At 43.9% G+C, this 16,188-nt stretch overlaps 1 non-coding gene across 1 annotated transcript; it reads right to left on the bottom strand.

The window, feature by feature from the left end:
- Window positions 1–15,938: 15,938 nt before the first annotated feature.
- On the bottom strand, window positions 15,939–16,011 carry trnak-uuu. The gene has a single exon. It is a non-coding gene; the product is annotated as a tRNA-Lys (tRNA).
- Between the last annotated feature and the right edge of the window lie 177 nt (window positions 16,012–16,188).

Here is a 16,188-nt window from a genome sequence, read left to right as displayed (position 1 = left end):
CCTCCCCCTCTCTCCCTATTTATTTCAGAACCCCCTTCCCCTCCCCCATTTCTGATGAAGGGTCTAGGCCCGAAACGTCAGCCTTCCTGCTCCTATGATGCTGCTTGGCCTACTGTGTTCATCCAGCTCTACACCTTGTTATCTCAGATTTTCCAGCATCTGCAGTTCCTGCTATCTCTGTTCTCAGTCTGTGCTGGGTGTTCAAACCCCTACAGCGCAGATAGAGTCCATTTGGGCCATTGAATCTGCCCCAACCCTCCAAAGAGCACCCCACCCCCAACCTTATCTCGGTAAACCCACATTTAACATTACTAGCCTGCATATCCTTGGACACTACCGGACAATTTAGCATGGCCGGTCAACTTAACATCTTTGGACTGTGGGAAGAAACCAGAGTACCCAGAGGGAACCCACAGGGACACAGGGAGAATGTGCAAACTCCACACAGGCAGTCACCCAAGAATCAAAGCCAGGTCGCTGGTGCTGTCAGGTAGCAGTACTGATCACTGAGCCACCATGCCACTTGCTCCTCCGCCTATGATGACTTGTTCAAGTTTGGATTAATTTGTTTCTTCCATTCATCTCCCACTTCACTTAAAACAAGATTGTTTCTTCTTTTAAAAAATACCTTGAACATAAATTACAACTCATAGTACCTTGTGGCTTTCATTTCTTTCGGTTAAATGAATATAATATTAGGGGAAGAAAATTCAATCAAGGTTTCTTCTCTCATAGAAACTAGTACGTTATTCAGCTCTTCAACACTGTTCTTCCATCAATTAGAGCAGGGCTGAATAGGGGAGATGATGGCCTAGTAACATTATCACTAGCCCTATTAATTGAAGAAACCCAGGTAATATTCTGGGGACATGAGTTCAAACCCTGCACATGGCAAATGGTGAAATTTGAATCCCATTAAAATCTGAAAATAAGAGTCTGATGATGTTGACCATAAAATGTTGGTAAAACCCTCTGATGTACTAATGTCCTTTAGGAAATGAAACTGCCAGCCTACATGGGAATCCAGACCAACAGCAATGTGGTTGATGCTTAACTGTCCTCTGGGTAATAAGTGCTGGTTCAACCAGTGGTACCCACATCCTGTGAATGAATGAAAAAAAAATTGTTCCTATATTGCAATTTTTAATGCTACTGCTTAATGCAAATGCATGAATTTCAGTTTTAAAATTTTCAATTGCAATTGGACAAGCAATTTCTGGATTTCCCCTTCCTGTTGTGTAAAGCAGTACTTCCCAACATCCAGTGCTCCCTCTAATTTTTTTTTTGTTGGTGGGTAGACACATGGAAGCAGCATCTGAAGACAGATGTCAATGAGCTGGCACATAGACTGGCATGTGCAGAATCTCAGAGTGGCTGTGCAGCTTACAGGGAATGTTGCTAACATCACCGTGAACAGCCACACTCTAATCCTAAAGGTTGTACCTCTGTTTCAGGCTCCCCATCCAGAGGAAATGGTTTCACTTCATCCATGTCAAGTCCTTTAATTATTTAAGACATTTTACCAGTTGCTCTAATGGAAGCTGCATACATGGAAGGTAGCTTCAAGCCAGGGAAAGAATGACTAATCAATCACGCCAACAGTTGGCACCAGCAACACTATGTCTTATTGAAAACCAGCAGAGTACAGAAGGTGAGGGGGGGGGTAGAAAATCTGAGGGAAAGACATTACATTAAAGAAAAACACATGGTCCATCCAAAATTGGGATGGAACACCATTCAAAGACAAATACCGAACATGACTCCTGTCCCAGAAATGACTTGGCTCTTGACAGCAGGGAGGAATGGTGGAAATAAAAATAGAGTGACACTTAAGATTTGATTTTTCGCACATGTTTAGTTAATCTTAAAAAGAAGATCTTGAAGAAAGGGCCTTTAACCTTCACTTCATTGGCTTAGTATATGCTGCTAACCAGATAGCGATGGAAATGGGAGGCTATACTTAAGGCAGTCAGGTTATATCCCATGGATCCTGCTTCTTTCCTAGCATGTCCCTGCATTAACCTACTTTTAACTGATACTTACACAGGCTTATAATTATTCCCATCAAACCTGCTGACCACTAGGTTCTCATGGGTCCCTGCCAGTGGTCCTCTGCCTCAAGGGGTTCTGTACCTCCTACTTCTAACCAGGTAGCCATTACATGACAGGTCAGATTTTAGGGCAGGAATGTGTGTTATTTTTATCTGAACGAGGTCCTGATGTTAAAATCAGCAGCTCTTCCATGTGCCCACTTTAGTCAGGTTTATCACTCAGTCCTGAGCTTCCACACACCCTTCACTCCTCTTTCTCCTCCTCCTCTACCTCATTTGTCATGAATCATGATGGCACACAAGCCCTAAGCCTGCTTGTTGAAGAAGAGGAACTGAAAGCAGTGGAAAAACCCAAGACAAAGATTCATCAAGGATGTGGTATCACACATCAAGCTGCTGTCTTAGGAACCCGTCTGCAAGTCACATTTGAGATAGCATCTCTGAAAGATGTGATTAGCCATCAGTCATAGAAGATAGGAGGTGTTCTTTTGATTTATTTTCACTTTAGACCATATGACCGTAAGAGCAGAAGTAAGCCATTCAAACCATCAAGTCTGCTTCAGCATTTGATGAGATCATAAATTATCTGATAACCGTCAGCTTCATTTTCCTGCCTTTTCCTCATAATCCTCCATTCTCTTACTGAGTAAAAGCTGTCTATCTCTGAATATTTGCAATGACTATGCCTTGACAGCTCTCTGCGGTAAAGAGTTCACATAGTCTCTATCCTCTGAGAAGAGAAGAGGGAAAAAAGGGACTTTAACTCTTCTAAAAACTCTGTTTAACTCATCTTTCAAAGTCTACTTTCACATATAGAGTTACCGCTTTTGCCAACCCAGGAATGGTGAGATTGGGGCAAGGTAAGAAGGCAAGGGGGTTGGAGTCATGATGAAAGTTCTTTAAAAGCAAAACACAAACCCCTCTCCATTGTGGTACACAGGAGGGTGCAGCAAAAATATATTGGTAAGGAAATTTCCAGGACATGTACTCAAAAATCATACTTGTTCATTCCAAACATTGAGGACGGCAATCTATAGCACCCATATACTATTGGCAGGATTGTGTGTCATTTGACTCTTTACAAATCCTGGGTCTTTTTGAAAACTTTCTCGATTCAGTGTAAATTAAGAATTTTGGAAACATCAAAGACTAGGTGAAGATTCTCATTTGGGCCAGTCCTCCCCATGGGTTAGTTTACTGCTGCACACATTCGCAGCAATGCCAGCACCATTTTGATTAGACAAGTGATAGAGGGGAAAAAAGCATCAATTTATGCAATAGCTCTAGGTCTTCAGAGACTGAGTTGTCTAATGTTCTTGCAACTCTATGAAGAAATCTGCCTCGTTTAACTTTTAGATCTGATTAAATATTTTGCAATGTTACGACCCAATGTGAAGGGGTGAGTTGGCTCCCCTTGGTTCAATACTCTCAATGGATTAAAGTAAAGGTTTTAAGTTCACTTTACCAAAAGGCTATACTTCTCTTCAATTAGTGTATAGTTGACTACATTGTGACCATATTTAACTATTTTCACTGTAAGCAATAAAGAGACAATGATGACTTTTCTTCCTCAGTTAAAAGAAGAATAAATTTCCTACCTGCTAAACCCATGAAAATAATAAAAATGGGACATCAAGCATACCACTCTTGAGCAACTACTTGGACCCACACACACAGTGGTGCAGACAGTCATGAGTTGCACTGGTTTTGTTGAAAGCCTAGGTTGTACTATCTTTGATCTTTGCTCACATTTTACTTCTCACACATGATAAGGAGCTGAGGAACAGAAGGTGTTTCTCAGAAGTACAGGCTCAGATGCAATCATTTCTTAGAATCGTGTTCTTACATGTGTGTTTTTGCTAACATTCCATTTTGAGGGTGAATGACAAGAAACAAGGCAGGATTTGCAATATTTTATATTCTCAAGGTTGTATTTGATTTTTTTTAAAAAAACATAAGAACATAAGAACTAGGAGCAGGAGTAGGCCGTCTGGCCCTTCGAGCCTGCTCCTCCATTCAATAAGATCATGGCTGATCCTTTCGTGGACTCAGATCCACTTACCTGCGTTCTCACCATATCCCTTAATTCCTTTATTGTTCAAAAAAAATCTACTTTTTTTTAAAAACATTTACTGAAGTAGCATCAACTACTTCACTGGGCAAGGAATTCCATAGATTAACAACCCTCTGGATGAAGAAATTCCTTCTCAGTTCAGTCCTAAAAAGTCCTAAAAGCTGCAACATAAATGTTACCCCAAACTGTTTACAAACCAAAAGAACTGCGGATGCTGTAAATCAGGAACAAAAACAAAGTTGTTGGTAAAGCTCAGCAGGTCTGGCAGCATCTGTGAAGGAGAAAACAGAGTTAACGTTTCGGGTCCGGTGACCCTTCCTCAGAACTGATGGTGGCTGGGAAAACATCAGTTTATATGCAGAAAATAGGGAGGTGGGTGGGGTAGGGAGTAAACGATAGGATAGAGCCCAAAGAGAGAGAAAGACAGTTGGACAGACAAAGGAGTTGCTAACGATCAGGCTGGGAGGGTGAGTATTGTTAATGGGGACTGTTAGTGACTAACAACAGGGGATGTGTAATGTGTAATACTGTTGACGTGACATTAGTCTCCTCAATTTCACTGCCCCTCTCAATAATTCCAATCTATCTCCCTCCGAACTGACTGCACTTCGTGCACTCAGATCTAACCTTGACTTTGTCATTAAGCCTGCTGATAAGGGTGGTGCTGTTGTAGTCTGGCGTACTGACGTCTACCTTGCAGAGGCTGAGCGCCAGCTCTCAGGTACCTCCTCCGAACTTCCCCTGGACCATGACCCCACCATGGCACATCAGGCCATTGTATCCACTACGGTTACAGATCTCATTTCATCCGGTGATCTTCCCCCCTCCGCTTCCAAGCTAATCGTCCCCCAAACCCACACAGCTCGTTTCTACCTCCTGCCAAAAATCCACAAACAGAACTGTCCAGGTAGACCCATTGTTTCAGCCTGCTCCTGCCCCACAGAACTCACCTCTTCCTACCTCGACTCAGTCTTCTCCCCTCGGTCCAATCCCTACCCACATACATCCGTGATTCATCTGACGCCTTACGCCGGTTTCAAAACTTCCAGTTTACTGGCTCCAGCTGCCTCCTCTTTACCATGGATGTGCAATCCCTTTACACATCCATTCCCCATCAGGAGGGTCTTAGAGCTCTCCGCTTCTTCCTGGAGCAACGACCTGAACCATCCCCACCCACCACAACCCTCCTACGCTTGGCCAAGCTTGTCCTCACCTTCAACAACTTTTCTTTCAACTCCTCTCATTTTCTTCAGGTAAGAGGGGTTGCCATGGGTACCTGCATAGGCCCAGTTATGCCTGTCTCTTCATGGGATACGTGGAACATTCCTTGTTCCAGTCCTATTCCGGTCCCCACCCACAATTCTTTCTCTGATACATCGATGGTATCATCGGTGCTGCTTCTCTCTCTTGTCTGGAATTGGAAAACTTCATCAATTTCGCCACCAATTTCCATCCTGCCCTCACTTTGTCCTGGTCTATCTCTGGCTCCTCCCTTCCCTTCCTAGACATTTCTGTTTCTGGGGATATACTGGCCACTAATATCCATTACAAACCCACTGACTCCCACAGCTACCTGGACTATACATCCTCACACCCCACTTCCTGTAAAGACTCCGTCCCATTCTCTCAGTTCCTCCGACTCCATTGCATATGTTCAGATGAGGCCAACTTCGGCAAGGGAGCCTCCAAAATGTCCACCTTCTTCCCCAACCGAGGGTTCCCCAGCTCCGTTTCGACACGGCCCTCAACCAGGTCTGACACATCTCCCACACTTCCGCTCTCACCCCTTCTCTTCCCTCCCGCAACTGCGATAGGGTTCCCCTTATCCTCACCTACCATCCCACCAGCATCCACATCCAGAAGCTTATCAGATGCCATTTCCACCGTGTCCAGCAAGATGCCACCACCAGACACATATTCCCCTCCCCTCCCTTGTCCGCCTTCCGCAGGGACCGTTCCCTCCGGGACACCCTGGTCCACACTTCCTTCACCCCCAACACCTCCCCGCAGCCCTATGGCACCTTCCCCTGTAACTGGCGAAGGTGCAATACCTGCCCATTTACCTCCTCCCTCCCCAGTATTCAAGGGCCCAAACATATCTTCAAGGTGAAGCAACACTTCACCTGCACTTCCCACAATCTAGTCTACTGTATTCGCTGCTCACAATGTTGTCTCCTCTACATTGGGGAAACGAAGCGCAGACTTGGCGACCGCTTCGCAGAACATCTACGTTCCGCCCCCAAAAAAGACCCTGAACTACCCGTTGCCTGCCACTTCAATGCACCATGTTGCTCCCTGGCCAACATCTCTGTCTCTGGCTTGCTACAGTGTTCCAGTGAAGCCCAACGCAAGCTGGAGGAACAACACCTCATTTTCCACTTGAGGACCCTACAGCCCTCTGGACTCCAAATTGAGTTCAATAATTTTAGGGCCTAAACTCTCCCCTGTCCCAGCCCCCCACCCCACACGCCAGGCCTTGTTACCACATAGCCTGCTATTATACACTACCTATTGTTAGTCACTAACAGTCCCCATTAACAGCTATTCACCCTCCCAACCAGATCGTTATCAACTCCCAACCCTAACCCTATCGCTCTTCTCTCTCTTTAGGCTCTACTCTATAGTTTACTCCCTACCCCACCCACCTCCCTATTTTCTGCATATAAACTGACGTTTTCCCAGCCACCATCAGTTCTGAGGAAGGGTCACCGGACCCGAAATGTTAACTCTGTTTTTTCCTTCACAGATGCTGTCAGGCCTGCTGAGTTTCTCCAGCAACTTTGTTTTTGACCCCAAACTGTTTCCCTGGCTGCCATAATTTAGACTCACTATTTAATCTAGGTGGCAAATAACAATATCATTGTAGAAAATCAACAGATTTTCAACAGATGTATCAACAGATACATCAAAGCATGGACAAAAACAGAAGTTGCTAGAAAAGCTCAGCTGGTTTGGCAGCATCTGTGAAGAAAACAAACAGAGGTAACAGGTCTTGGGACCCTTGTCAGAACTAATGGTGGCTGGTAAAACATTGGTTTATATGCAGAAAATAGGGAGGGGGATGGGGTAGGGAGTAAACGATAGGATAAAGGATAGAGCCCGAAGAGAGAGAAGAGCAGTTGGATAGACAAAGGAGTTGATAACAATCTGGTTAAGAGGGTGAATAGCTGTTAATGGGGACTGTTAGTGACTAACAATAGGTAGCGTGTAATGACAGGCTATGTGATAACAAGGCCTGGTGTGTGGGGTAGGGGCTAGGACATGTGAGAGTTTAGGCCCTAAAATTATTGAACTCAATATTGAGTCCGAGGGCAACAGGGTCCCCAAGGGGAAAATGAGGTGTTGTTCGTCCAGCTTGCATTGGGCTTCATTGGAACACTGCAGCAAGCCAGAGACAGCGATGTTGGCCCAGGAACAGGGTGGTGCGTTAGAGTGGCAGGCAACAGGAAACTCAGGGTCTTTTTTGCGAGAAGAATGTAGATTCCTTCCTTGACTCAGTCTTCTCTCCTCTGGTCCAATCCCTGCCCACAAATATCCGTGATTCCTCTGATGCCGGTTTCAAAACTTCCAGTTTGCAGGGTCCAGCCAACTTCTCTTTACCATGGGCGTGCAATCCCTTTACACATCCGCTCCCCACCAGGAGGGTCTTAGGGCTGTCTGCTTCTTCTTGGAGCAAAGATCTGAACCGTCCCCATCCACCACCAACTTCCTCCGCTTGGCCAAGCTCGTCTTCACCCTCAACAACTTCTCTTTCAACTCCTCTCATTTTCTTCAGGTCCGGTGACCCTTCCTCAGAGCTGATAGTCGCTGGCAAAACGTCGGTTTATATGCAGAAAATAGGGAGGGGGATGAAGTAGGAAGTAAACGATAGGATAAAGGATAGAGCCCGAAGAGAGAGAAGAGCAGTTGGATAGACAAAGGAGTTGATAATGATCTGGTTAGGAGGGCGAATAGCTGTTAATGGGGACCCGCATGGGCCCTAGTTATGTCTGTCTGTTCATGGGGTACATGGAAAATTCCTTGTTCCAGTCCTATTCTGGCCCCTATTCACAACTCTTTCTCCGATACATCGATGATATCATCGGTGCTGCTTCCCTCTCTCATCTGGAATTGGAAAAGTTAATCGATTTTGTTTCCAATTTCCACCCTGTCCTCACCTGGTCTATCTCTGACTTCTCCCCTCTCTTCCTCAACATCTCTGTTTCCAATTCTGGGGATAGACTGGCCACTAATATCCACAATAAACCTATTGATTCCCACAGCTACCTGGACTACACATCCTCACACCCTGCTTCCTACAAAGACTCCTAGCTCCTCTGTCTCCATCGCAAATGTTCAGATGAGGCCAGCTTCGACAAGGGAGTCTCTGAAATGTCCACCTTCTTCCTCAACTGAGGATTCCCCAGCCCCATTATCAACACGGCCCTCAGCTGGGTCTGAACTATCTCCCGCTCTTCCGCCCTCAGCCCCTCTCTTCCCTCCTGCAACTGCGATAGGGTTCCTCTTGTCCTTACCTACCATCCCACCAGCATCCACATCCGGAAGACCATCAGATGCCATTTCCGTCACCTCTAGCGAGGTGCCACCACCAGACACATATTCCCCTCCCCTCCCTTGTCTGCCTTCCGCAGGAACCATTCCCTCCGGCACACCCTGGCCCACTCTTCCTTCACCCCCAACACACCCCCACAGCCCCACGGCACTTTTCCCTGTAACCGGCAAAGGTGCAACCCCTGCCCATTTACTTTCTCCCTCCCCAAGGGCCCAAACATACCTTCCAGGTGAAGCAACACATCACCTGCACTTCCCACAATCTAGTCTACTGCATTCGCTGCTCACAATGTGGCCTCCTCTATATTAGGGAAACGAAGCGTAAACTAGGCGACCGCTTCACAAAACATCTATGTTCTGCTTACAATAAAGACCCTGAACTATCTGTTGCCTGCCATTTCAATGCACCACCCTGTTCCCTGAGCAACATCTCTGTCTCTGGCTTGCTGCAGTGTTCCAGCGAAGCCCAACACAAGCTGGAGGAACAACACCTCATTTTCCGCTTGGGGACCCTGCAGCCCTCTGGACTAATATCGAGTTCAATAATTTTAGGGACTGAACTCTCCCATGGCCCGGCCCCCTCCCCACACACCAGGCCTTGTTACCACATAGCCTGCCATTACACACTACCTAATGTTAGTCACTGACAGTCCCCATTAACAGCTATTCACCCTCCCAACCAGATCGTTATCAACTCCTTTGTCTATCCAACTGCTCTTCTCTCTCTTCGGGCTCTATCCTTTATCCTATCGTTTACTTCCTACTTCATTCCCCTCCCTATTTTCTGCATATAAACCGACGTTTTGCCAGCCACCATCAGTTCTGAGGAAGGGTCCCAGGACTCGTTACCTCTGTTTGTTTTCTTCACAGATGCTGCCAGACCTGCTGAGCTTTTCCAGCAATGTTTGCTTTTGTTCCTGATTTACTGCATCCGCAGTTCTTTCAGTTTTTATATATCAAAGTATTTTTTACTAATGAAAGCATACATGTCCCATCACAAATGGAGTCCTCAATATATTAGAGAGAAGCAAAGCCTATTCCTATTACTGCACATAATATAAAATAAAACAGAAATTACTTAAATGGTCAGAAATCAGGTCAGGGATCAAAAAGCCCCAACAAAGCTGGAGTTAATTGTAGTCGAGGGCACACTCTCTGCTGATTGGAGTTGTACTTGACACAAAGGAAGATGGTCGTGGTTGTTGGAGGTCAGTCATCTCAGCTCCAGGCCATCTCTGCAGGACTTCCTCAGAGGAGTGTCCTAGGCCCAACCATCTTCCGCTGCTTCATCAATGACCTTCCCTCCATCATTGTGGGGAAGTTCGCTGATGATTGCGAAATGTTCAGCACCATCCACCACTCCTCAGATACTGAAGCGGCAGTTTGGCTGTAAGCAATATACTTCAAAACCTAATGAATGAATTTTAACATTACAGGTGATAACACACGTGCTAACACCTCTAACCTGGCTTAGCAAGAAGCCCCTCCCCTGCTCAGTTCCGGTTCAGTTATGAATAAGGCAACAAAATGTGGCCTTGGCAGTGCTGCTACAATGTATCCTTAGACTGTGACCCAGGATCTGGGATCTACAGTCATCGGGGACATCTTTCCTGCATTGACCCCATCTAGATCCGTTAGAACTTTATAGATTTCTGTGGGAAATCTCCCTCCCCCACTCCATTGAACTCAAGTGAATAAAGTCTTAGCCAAGCCAGTCTCTTTTCATACGTCAGTCCTGCCATCCCAGGAATCAGGTTGGTAAACTTGCTTCGCACTCTCTTTATGCAGGAAGGAGCCAGGGGTAACAGCTTCTCAGCACCAACTCTGCCAAATAGCCCCCTACAATCTAATCTATAACATGCAAGACTTCCATTTGAGATCTCCAGCTGAGGAAAGTGGTTTTCACATGAATCATAGTCTTTGTAGATGTTTATAATGCTATTTTGGGATATCCTCCATGTGGAAAAACACATGGAATTTTGCTTTGGTCATCTTGGTTTATTTTGACTGGGACAATTTCCTATTTGGGGGATTTCCTTTCAATCAGTAGGTAGGCTACGTTTATGGTTTTAGCCACAGAAAATCCCCTCTTTACAAATCACACAAGGGAGAAAGAAGCAAAGGAGGAAGAGTTGGTAATCCAGGAAACCTGACTCACAATGCAATGCATCAGGAGATCAGAAACCACCTCCCCCCACCCACTGCCGACCCACTCCTGTTGAGTGTAATTTGAAAAACTTTGACAAAGGGTGCCTTTTTTTTCAGCTAGTATTCAAGTACTGCACTACAATATGAAAAAGCAGTGAAAGTACCAAAATCACATGGACTGCAGTGGCTCACCAACATAAGAGCTCACCATCAATAAGGGAGGGTCATAAAATGCTCAAACTGTAAGAATAATTTTGTTTAAGTCCCTTCTAACATCACTTACCCTTTATTCTACATGGATGTAAGGATATCCTCTGCTGTTGAGTCTTTAAACATAAAATAGTTCCTCAATAGAAAGGTAATATTAATGATACACCTCTCTGTATCAGTGGCCTTACTGTAAGTTTGACTGTATTTATATGCATTGTCTATACTGTTGTTAATGTGATCAACACAGCAAGCAGCCTGAAGTATACCTCAGAAAAGTCTGTCTCCCGCACAATTTATCATTAATGGCTACATAATGCCCACTACTGGTAATATGATGAATCATTCCACGTGCTTTGAAGAAATTGCCAGTTAACACTGTGAAACATTGACACAAATAGTTGCATATTAGAAATAACTGCATAAAGCACATGAGGAAGAAATTATGTCATTAGGGTTTGCTGAGGGAGGGGGGAGAGTGATTGTGTAAATCATAAACACCAGCGTTGACTACCTGAACCAAACGGCCTGTCCCTGGGCTATAATTTCCATTTCTATGATTTACCCAAACAAAAAAAATGGCAGGTTTGCGATTAAGACAACCCACATAAGGCAGACGACGGTGTTATGTTAGAGGTAAAAATGAAACTTCATTTTTTTGAATGTCATCATCTGAATTTTAATAACTGAAAACTTTCATGGACTAAAATGGTTTTATGGTCACAGTGATATCCTAACCACAGGGTGAACCAGTTCAATATCAATATCAAAAATTTCAATGAGCAAGACCCAGTCTGAACTGAAGTTAACATATCGTCAAAATGTCTCAAAACAGTCACTCAGAGCAGTACCCCTGTTTCGTTTTTACCTTGCTGGAAGTTTCACATATTGGATTGGAAGTGACCTTACAGCTTAGAAGAAAAAGTGAAGTCAAGCAAAGAAAAACACAAAGTAACTGTAATTTAGGCAATTGCTTTTGGGCAGAGTAGAGAGAAGAATTCCCTTCAGAACTGGATGGCTTCTCCCTGATTTTCTCTCAGTGCCTTCGGAAGCAGCACTCAGTCATAAAGCAAATCGCAGAAGTATTCATTCTCCAAGAACTCCAGGGCATCTACAATTTTTGTTACCGCTAAGGATACAACTCATCAATTAAACAACCATATTCCGAGATTAAAACGTAACACCTCGAAGACTTTAAGGACTCTTAAACTGCATTTTTTCTTCCTTTTCGAACTAGATGTTCACACCTTTTAAACTTTATACCTGTTTTGTGTGTCTGTTTGACTTTGCAAACATATAGACATACAAACAAGAGTAGGCCACTTGGCCCTTCCAGCCTGCTTGCCATTTAGTAACATAATGGCTGATCTAATTTTAATCTCAACTCCTGCATATCCCCAGTAATCTTTCATCCCTTTGGTCATCGAGAATCTATCTACCTCTACCTCCAAAATATTGAAAGAATCTGCATCCACTGTCTTTTTTGTAAGGGAATTCAAAAAGCGTGCAACCTTCTGAGAGACTTTGTTTTCCCTCATCTCTTTCTTAAATGGGCAACCACATATTTTAAACTATGAACCCCTAGTTCTAGGTTCTATTCAAAGTGAAAACATCCCTTTCATGTCCACCCAGTTAAAACCTCTCAGGATCTTATATGTTTCAATTAAGTCATCTTTAACTCCTCTAAACTCCAGAGGAGACAGGCCTATCTCCTCTTTTCTTATTAGGCAATTCACTCAATCCAGTATTAGTTGAGTAAACCTTCTCTGAACTCCTTCTGACACATTAACATCCTTCCATAGGTACGATGCCCAGTACTGTCACAGTACCCCAGGGCTCTAGATTACTTATGCAATTAAACTTCATCTCCAACACCAAACATTCATTGTTGATACATGATAAAATTCCCATTTATTCTACATGGATGTAAGGATATTCTCTGTTGTTGAGTCTCTAAACATAAAATTGTTCCTGAATAGAAAGGTAATATTGATGAGACACATCTCTCTATCAGTGGCCTTACTGTAAGTTTGAATTATATTGATATGCATTGTCTAAGCTCTTGTTGATGTGATCAACATAGCAAGCAGCCTGAAGAATACCTCAGAAAAGTCTGCCTCCCGCACACTTTATCATCAATGGCTACACAATGCCCACTACTGGTAATCTCGCAATTGGCTTCTTAATTTTGGACGTGAGCTATGTTTTAATTGGGTGCAGCTTCCTAAAACGAATGAAAAATCTTTGTTACAGCTGACCAAGAGTGTTAAAAAGAGTGGCATGGAGTCACCTCACTGACCCAACAAAGTCTCCCACAATCCATCTGATGTGACTTTGCATTAGTCTTCACAGTGGAAGACACCTGCCATACCAGATTTCAGGCATTTCCCACAACTTTGTAGGAAGCCATGGAAGAGATTGCTGGGCCCCTAACTGAGATACTTGCATCATCGGCAGCCACGGACCTGTCTGGATTTTGGCTAACATGATGCCATTATTGAAAAAAGGCTGTAAGGAAAAGCCAGTGAATTATAGGCCGGTGAGCCTTACATCAGTGGTGGGTAAACTGTTGGAGGGGATTCTGAGGGATAGGATTTACATGGATTTGGAAAGGCAAGGACTGATTAGAGATAGTCAATATGACTTTGTGTGTGGGAAATCGTGTCTCTCCAACTTGATCGAGTTTTTTTGAAGTGGTGACAAAGAAGATTGATGAAGGCAGAGCGGTAGATATTGCCTATATGGACTTCAGCAAAGTGACAAAGTTCCACCTGGTTAGTAAGGTTAGGTCACATGAGATCCAGGGGGAGTTAGCCTACTGGATACAAAACTAGCTTGAAGGTAGGAGGCACAACGTGACAGTAGAGGGTTGCTTTTTGGACTGGAGGCCTGTGACCAGTGGTGCGCCACAAGGATGCTGGGTCCACTGCTTTTCATCATTTATATAAATGATTTGGATTTGAGGCATGGTTAGTAAGTTTGCAGACGGTACCAAAATGTGTGGCACAATGGTCAATGAAGAAGATTATCTCAAAGTTCAACAGGACCTTGATCAGATGGATCAATGCACTGAGAAGTGGCAATTGGAGTTTAATTTAGATAAATGAGATGTTGCATTTCAGTAAAGCAAACAAGGGCAGGACTTATACAATTAATGTAGGGCGCTGGGAAGTGTTGCCAAACAAAGAGACCTAGGGGTGCAGGTGCATAGTTCCTTGAAAGTGGTGTCACAGGCACGCAGTGTGGTGAAGAAGGCATTTGGTATGCTTGCCTTCATTGGTCAGAACATTGAGTATAGGAGTTGGGACGTCATGTTGTGGCTGTATAGGACATTGGTGAAGCCACTTTTTGAATACTGCATTCAATTCTGGTCGACCTTCTACAGGAAGGATACTGTTAAACTTGAGAGGCTGCAGAAAAGATTTACAAGGTGTTGCCAGGGCTCGAGGGTTTTAGTTATCAGGAGAGGCTGAATAGGCTGGGACTGTTTGCCCTGGAGGGTCAGAGGCTGAGGGGTGGCCTTATAGAAGTTTATAAAATCATGAGGGGCATGGAAATGGTGAATAGCCAAGGTCTTTTTCCAAGGGTGGGGGAGTCTAAAACTAGAGGGCATATGTTAAAGGTGAGAAGGGAAAGATTTAAAAAGGACTTGAAAGATAACTTTCTCATGCAGATGGTGGTGTATGTGTGGAATGAGCTGCCAGAAGAAGTGGTGGAGGCAGGGACAATTATAACATTTGGAAGTCGTCTGGATGGGTACATGAATAGGAAGAGGAATATAGTCAAAATTCTGGCAAATGGTGTATCTGGGTTAACATACAGGTTCAATTGGCAGTGAGGTAGACCAGTGCAAAGTTAGCATACATTTTGAGTGGGCTAGGATACAAAGATTTATGCTGAGGCTGTATAAGGCTCTGGTCAAACCACGTTTGGAATAATATGGGCAGTTTTGGGCCCCACATCTAAGTAAGGATGTATTGGCATTGGAGTGAGTCCAGAAGAGGTTCACAGGAATGATTCTAAGGATGAAGGGATTGTTATATCATAAGTGGTCGAGGATTCTGGGTCTGTACTCAATGCAGATTTGTAGGAAGAGTTTTGTAATGTCTAGAGGTATCAAAGACATGATTGATATTTTCAGCAGTAGTTAAGCTAAGACACAGTTGATGCTTGGTGATGTTACGGATGTGGAAATAGACAGACTCAGGGATGGTACGGATACATGACCAGAGCTATCTTGGCATCAAATATCACACCAGACTGCAAACATTATTTTTCGGCTTTAGACAGATGCTGGAGAGAGGGGTGGAATCAATAACTAAATGTGAAGTTTGCAGCAATCTAATAATTTTGCAACAGTGGAAGAGGTGGTGGTGAGGTGGAAGTGAGGGCTTATGAGTGTACATTTGGAAACCAAAGTTGTGATTTCAGACAAAAAGCAGAGGCAGCGCAAGGAGAAATGGAGATATTTATCCCTCAATCGGTATAGCAAAAACAGATAATCTGGTCATATGCACATTATAGGAATTATGTGCGAATTACAACAATAGTTTGATGTTAAAAGTACCTAATTGACTCTGAAGGGACATACTCTCGTTGTGAAAGGTGCTATATAATTGTGAAGCTTCTCTCTCTTCCTCCCTTTGAACAAGTGATGCTCTGGAGGTGGATCAGCACAATCCACAAGACCAGAAGGTGTAGGTGCTGAAGTATGTCATTCAGCCCATTGAGTCTGCTCCACCATTCAGTGAGGTAAGTTTTGGTTGTAGAGTTTGAAGTTGCATTTTAATTGAAATGAAACAATTCTAGATGACTATTAATTTATAACAATGATTGCCACTTTTAAGAAGTTGTACATTTGCAGGTATATTGTAAAGCGCAGAAATCAACAATAAAAAAAAATTGAACGCCCGAACAGGGACTTGAACCCTGGACCCTCAGATTAAAAGTCTGATGCTCTACCGACTGAGCTATCCGGGCTCTGGATAAAGGACCTACACACTGTATATAAAACCTTTAACAGCAGCTATGCATTTTTGCCATAGATGATTTATAATTGATGGTTCAAATTACCATAGCAACACGCCACACGATGCATGAAATGAAATCTACCCCAATTTGTTGAAAATACCGAATATATTTTTGCACAGAAGTAAA

The sequence above is a fragment of the Rhincodon typus genome, chromosome 25 (genome assembly GCF_021869965.1).
Source record: "Rhincodon typus isolate 14 chromosome 25, sRhiTyp1.1, whole genome shotgun sequence".
Taxonomy (NCBI): Eukaryota; Metazoa; Chordata; class Chondrichthyes; order Orectolobiformes; family Rhincodontidae; genus Rhincodon; species Rhincodon typus.
The sequence above is the reverse complement of the archived record's forward strand: the minus strand, read 5'-3'. Positions and strand labels throughout refer to the sequence as shown.